At 43.2% G+C, this 5,981-nt stretch overlaps 1 pseudogene; it reads left to right on the forward strand.

Annotated features, from left to right (window-relative positions):
- The first annotated feature begins 3,395 nt into the window (after positions 1-3,395).
- Positions 3,396-5,462, forward strand: LOC101561949 (annotated as a pseudogene).
- Positions 5,463-5,981: the final 519 nt, after the last annotated feature.

The raw sequence follows: 5,981 nt of genomic DNA on the forward strand, positions 1-5,981 counted from the left end.
CACTTGAACTGGACTCCAAGAAGGGGTCAGAGGCGAAGCTTCTGGGCTAGAGAGCTCCACACAGGTGCAGGCACGGTTTAACGGGTTTCTGGTGGGAGCTCAGACATTAATGCCCGTGCTCCTGAGATTTCAGATTGAAAGCAGGACCCTACTAAGAACACGACTGGAGGAGCTCTGTGTCACATCCTGGCAGAAAATGTGTTTGTAGTTCACCCATAATCTAAAATGTTGCATGAGGCTTCGCTCAAAGTTGATGGCCTAATTCATCTGACAGAGGGAATTTCAAGGCAGCCCAATGTTCAGGTTATTGTTGTGGCTCTTGCTTCCTGATTTTAGCCAGACTTACAGTGAGATTTGGCAGCAAAAAATCAGGCCAAAAAATTCAGAAATACAGTTGTCCAGAAAAAGAGCTAATTTAAAGTAGGTGCTGATGAAAGTATAGCTGCAAAAAGATTACCTCTGAAAATGAAGCCCAGAAGTCTTCAGTCCAGACAATAGAAATGCCCTTGGGGCCATTTTAGGAATTGCCAAAGCCCACTCACTAAAGGCTAAAGGGTACAGTGTGTGTGCTCTTTTAAAAGATTTTGCCTTAGGAGGTGTCCCCAGGTCCATGGCCTCTCAAGAGGCACAGAGGAAGGGTGTCTCCACCATCAGCAGAAAGCACTGCAGCACTGTCCAGAAGGCCGTGACAATAGTGCCTTGCCCTTGGCGACCTGCAGTCTTCCACAGGACGCTGGCTCTGTGAGCACTCAGGTCACAAGACCTGCGGGGTCATAGAGACCTCTCGTGAAGCTTCACAGGGAGGCATAAGAGGCCAGGCTCTGTGAGACAAGGTGAGTCTCCAGCAGGGTGTCCTGAGAGGGCCATGCATGGAGCTGGGAGAGGGAGGCTAAAGCTGCCCGAGGACACAGAACCCTGGAGAAGCCAGGAGTATGGAGGGAAAGGGCAGCTGGCCAGCAGAGCCACCTCCGGAGAGGCCACGGGGCTGCACCACTAGGCTGCAGGGTCAGTGCTGCCCACGCTCTTGGGAACCAGGGCCTCCTGCATTGGTTGGAAAGCAGCCTCACATTACATCACATGGCCACATTGGCTGGACACAGAGGCAGATGATGTAATACTTGATCTCCTGGGTTTTGGTCTTGCTTCTGCCTGATGCATTTACATCGCCCTCATTGCTCTCCTTTGGAACAGGAACCTGTGCCGTTGTATCTTGGCATAGCATCACTGGTCTAATTTTCCAGGACTTCAAAACTAAGACTTCTGATTGAATGCTAGTGGAGATCATGAGTTTGGCCTTTTGAGTGACATGAGGATTGTTGGGACTTTGGAAAAGGTAGCAAATGATTCTGGTGCTGCACAGAATAGTTGGATGGTGTTGGGATTCTGACCTTGTTATCAGCTCTGGAGATTCACAATTTGAAGAGATGTGCTTTGCTATGAAGATTACACAGGGATAAAAGGGTGGTGAATCTTCATGGCTGACTTGGTGGGCTGCACAGACTGCTAGGAAAGTAGCAGAGCACACTTCTAGGTGTGCCTGAAGGGCCACAGGGTGTCACCCGGGGAGTATATGTGGCCCTTCCCATTTTCTCAGGCCACTCCCCTCTCTCTGCTCCCAGATGCCACGAGTTGCACAGCTTTCATCACCAAGTCCATCTGCCATAACATTCTACCTTGGACTCAGGTGACCACGGACTGAAAGCCTTGAAAAATGAGGAAAGTAGTCCTTCCTTCCTTCCTTCTGGTAGGGTGTTGGGTATTTGGCCTCAGCAACAAAAGAATGAGCACTAGAAGTAGAAGTGGGAGGGCACGAGCTTCAAGTGATGAGACCTCACTGGAGGAAGTAAGGTCTGGTGACTTGTCTTCTACCACTGAGCTACAACCCTTCCTCCTTTTATTTTATTTTGAGTCAAGTCTTTGCTAAATTACCTTGGTAGGATTTGAATTTATGATCCTCTTCCTCAGACTTTTTCAATGCTGGGATTAATAAACTGCTGTGCTATATTCAATAATTCTTACATTTTGATATTTAGGTTATTTCTAACTTCATTCTATTATACATAGTGCCATAATAATCATCTTTTATATGAATGTTTCCTCATGTTATTTCCTTATATAAATTTCCAGGAGTAAAGAAAAATGTTTTAACATTTATTTCCCAAAAGATTGTGCCAGTGATAAGGCACCATAAGTAGGTAATGATCAATTTAATTATCTCCTCACCAGTACTGGTTATTACACATCAATAAAAATTCAATAGTCAAAGTAGAGTGAAATGCTAAAGTTTATTTTGATTTTTCACTTTGAATAAGTAAAGGGTGATTATTTCATGAGTTATCTCAGTGTGCATAAAAGCAAAATTTCAGACATGGCTCCAGGCCAGTGTAGATACTTTTAACTGAAAATTGTAAGGCCTTAGAACTTAAGGACCTTTGCTTTGCTCTTTGTTCTCGTGCCGGGGATTGGACCCAGGGGTTCATGCATATTAGCCAAGTGCTCTACAATGCAAGTTGTGTTAAATTCTTCTAAATTAAAAAAACCAAAAGCACGTTATTTCAAATGATTGCTTACCTGATTCTAAAGTTTTTTCTGATCTTTTTCAGAATTCAGTTGATAAGGGTCGACCAGATACTCAGCGAACTAAAGAGCCTGCCAGGCTGAGTGCAGTGCCAGGTGCGCCCCCAGCGTGCCCTGCTGCCCAGCTCTAGCGTGCTCTGAGACGGGCGTGGTGGGCAGGCCTGTAATCCCAACGCTCGGGAGGGTGAACACAGGAGGATCACTACCAGTCGGATCTACGTAGTGAGACCCTGTAGATCCTGCAGACCCTGTACCAAATACATTTTTTAAAAAGGAATTCAATTGATAACTGTAACAGGTGTACCTATTGATGGCTCCTGTTTTTTGTTTTTTGTTTTTTTTGTTTTGTTTTTTTTTTTTTTCATTTTGAGGCTACTCTGTATTATGCACTGAAACAGTAGGCTCAGTTTAAAAGTTTATGAAGCGTTTGAATTTATTGACATAAAGTGTAGCTTTCCCAAGATGAGCACAGCCGCTGAAGACAAAGTGCTCTCCGTGGAAGGAGGAATATGCATCTATTGTGAATACTCTGGGAAAGGGAAAATGGCAACAACAAAACGCTGCTGGGCTGCCGGAGGCAGCTGCGGAGGCTCTTCCCAAGGAAGGGACAGGGAGCTGGGGCGCCGACGCTCCCGCTCCGAGTCAGGTGGGCTCCAGTGACCGTCGTCCGTGCGGCGCTGTCATCGCCTGGGGCGACTACGCTGGTGACCACGTAGCGGGGCGGCGAGAGGAAGTGCAGGTGCGCGTGACGCCGTCCTGGGGCGGGGCCCACAGCGCCCCAAGTCTCACCAAGTGGAAAGAGCCAAAACTGCAAGAACATGGCGACCTGTGATCTGTTAAAGAATAAAGGTTCTCTTCAATGTGAAGACATGTGGATTTTATGCATCCAATTGTTTTGAAGCTCTTACGCCAGGAATCTGCTACAAAACAACAGTGGTTTGATCCGGTTTTGGATGCTCGTGCAGTCTGTCTCTTGGATGCTAGAGGCCCAGAAAAAATTCATCAGGCTGCAAAAGAAGATATCCTTGAATTTATTAAGCACGAATATTGAGACATCAAGTCGCCACAGCTTTGCTAATGTTATTAAATGGAAGAAAGTCTTTACACAGTGATATTTTACCAAAACCCTGTGTCAGCTAGAGATGACTCTAGTGGGTAAACACATCAGCGATATAAAAACACGTGTGGAAGGCAGTCTTGTGCGCAAGCTCGTGCTTGATACATGGAATGAATCAATTTTTCCAAATATTAAAAACAGATTACAAAATAGAGCAATGAAGCTAGTACATGCCGAAAGATCAGGAGAAGCTTTTGATACTCAGCTGGGCACTGAAGTAAGCTGGGCACTGCGTCAACCTTTGTTCTAATCTGGAGGATATGCTTCAGGTTTTTAGGGATAATTTTTAGAAGGCATACTTGGATGCAACAGAAAGATTTCATAGGGCACAGGCACCCTCATGTTTACAAGGCAAAATGGTGTACAGAATTACATAAACTATGCAGATGCTAAATTAAAAGAGGAAAAACAAGCATTACGTTATTTAGAAACAAGAGGAGAGTGCAATGCTGCTGGAGCTCATGGAACGTTGTGTGCGTGCCTTGGTGACGTCATTTAAAGAGAGTCTCTTAGCGGAGGGCCAAGGCGTGATCAAGTGAAATGAAACTGAAAAACTACACTTAAAGTTCCCATCGATGGACAAAGTTCCTAATGGGATAGAGCCACGGCTGAGAGACTTGGAGCAACACATTCTAAGTGCTGGCCTGGCAGATATGGTAACAGATGCTGAAACTGTTACCCCTGACTCTGAGAAATATGTTGAGCAGTTACTTACACTATTTAATAGATTTAGCAAACTTGTCAAAGAAGCTCAAATATGTACTCAAATATGTACAAAACAAAGGTATTTTCATGAGGTACCACAAAGCTCTGTGACATATCTTAGACATCTCTGCCAATAGTGAAATTGAATAAAATATGGTAGAGTGGTTAAGAAAAGTTAGTATGCCAGCAGATTATGTAGATAAGCTTGCTAAAATGTTTCAGGACATAAAAGTATCTGAATATCTGAACCAAGCTTTTAAGGAAATGCACAAAAACAATAAGTTGGCTTTACCAGCTGATTCTGTTAACATAAAAATTCTGAATGCTGGTGACTAGTCAAGAAGCTCTGAGAAAGTCTTTGACTTCCTTCTGAACTGGAATTTGATACCTGAAGTAGAAGAATTTTACAAAAAAAATCATAGAGGTAGAAAATTACACTGGCATATCTCAGGTCAAATGGAATTATAACATTTAAGAATGAAGCAGGCCAGTGTGAGTTGGAGGTGACCACATTTCAGCTGGCTGTGCTGTTTGCATGGAACCAAAGACCCAGAGAAAAGATCAGCTTTGAAAATCTAAAACTTGTAACTGAACTCCCTGATGCTGAACTTAGAAGGACTTTACAGTCATTAGTAGCTTTCCCAAAGCTCAAACAGCAAGTTTTATTGTATGAACCTCAAGTTGGCTCACCCAGGGACTTCACAGAAGGTACCCTCATCTCAGTGAACCAGGAGTTCATTTTAATAAAAAATGCCAAAGTTCAGAAAAGGGGTCAACTCAACTTGATTGGACACTTGCAACTTGTTACAGAAAGGATGATGGAAAAAGAGAATGAAGGAAAAGTTCAACTTAGAATATTGAGAACCCAGGAAGCTATCGTACAAATAATGAAAATGAGAAAGAAAATTAGTAATGCTCAGCTGCAGACTGAATTAGTAGAAACTTCAAAACATATGTTCTTACCACAAAAGAAAATGATAAAAGAACAAATGGAATGGTAATAGAACACACATACATCAGAAGAGATGAATCCGATGTCAACACTTTCAGACATATGGCATAATTTTGAATATCATGGACAAGACTAAGAAAACAAATTTTGGAGTGCTTTGGCAGAAAGTTGTCACAGTTTGAGCTGGAGAAAGGTTTATTTGGACTTTTATTACATACATGTTCAAATCTCTGCCTTACCTTTACAGAAGGACTCTACTTTGCCAGTCATACTCGTCAGCACGATGGCGTTCCCTTCATGTTGCATGCTCTGTAACAGCATGTTGTTTTGTGGAGAAATCTGCATTCATGAAGAGCCCAATACAAACTTCTAAAGGTAAATTTGATTTTTACCCATCAGGAAAAATACAATAGAAGGGTGAAGGTGGGGGTTCTTATTGCTTTTCTCTCTTTTATTTTTCCTCTTTAAAAAATTTACTTGCGCAAGGAAGGATATTAAGATATCCATGCACTGAAAAATGCTGTTATCTTTTTTTTTAAGAGATGCAATTAAGGGCCAGCCAAATAGCTCACTGGATTAAAGCACTTGCAAGCAGGCCCGGGGCCTGGGGTTCGATCCTGGGGCCTGCCG

The sequence above is a fragment of the Octodon degus genome, unplaced genomic scaffold, assembly GCF_000260255.1.
Source record: "Octodon degus isolate 3935 unplaced genomic scaffold, OctDeg1.0 scaffold00093, whole genome shotgun sequence".
Classification (NCBI taxonomy): domain Eukaryota; kingdom Metazoa; phylum Chordata; class Mammalia; order Rodentia; family Octodontidae; genus Octodon; species Octodon degus.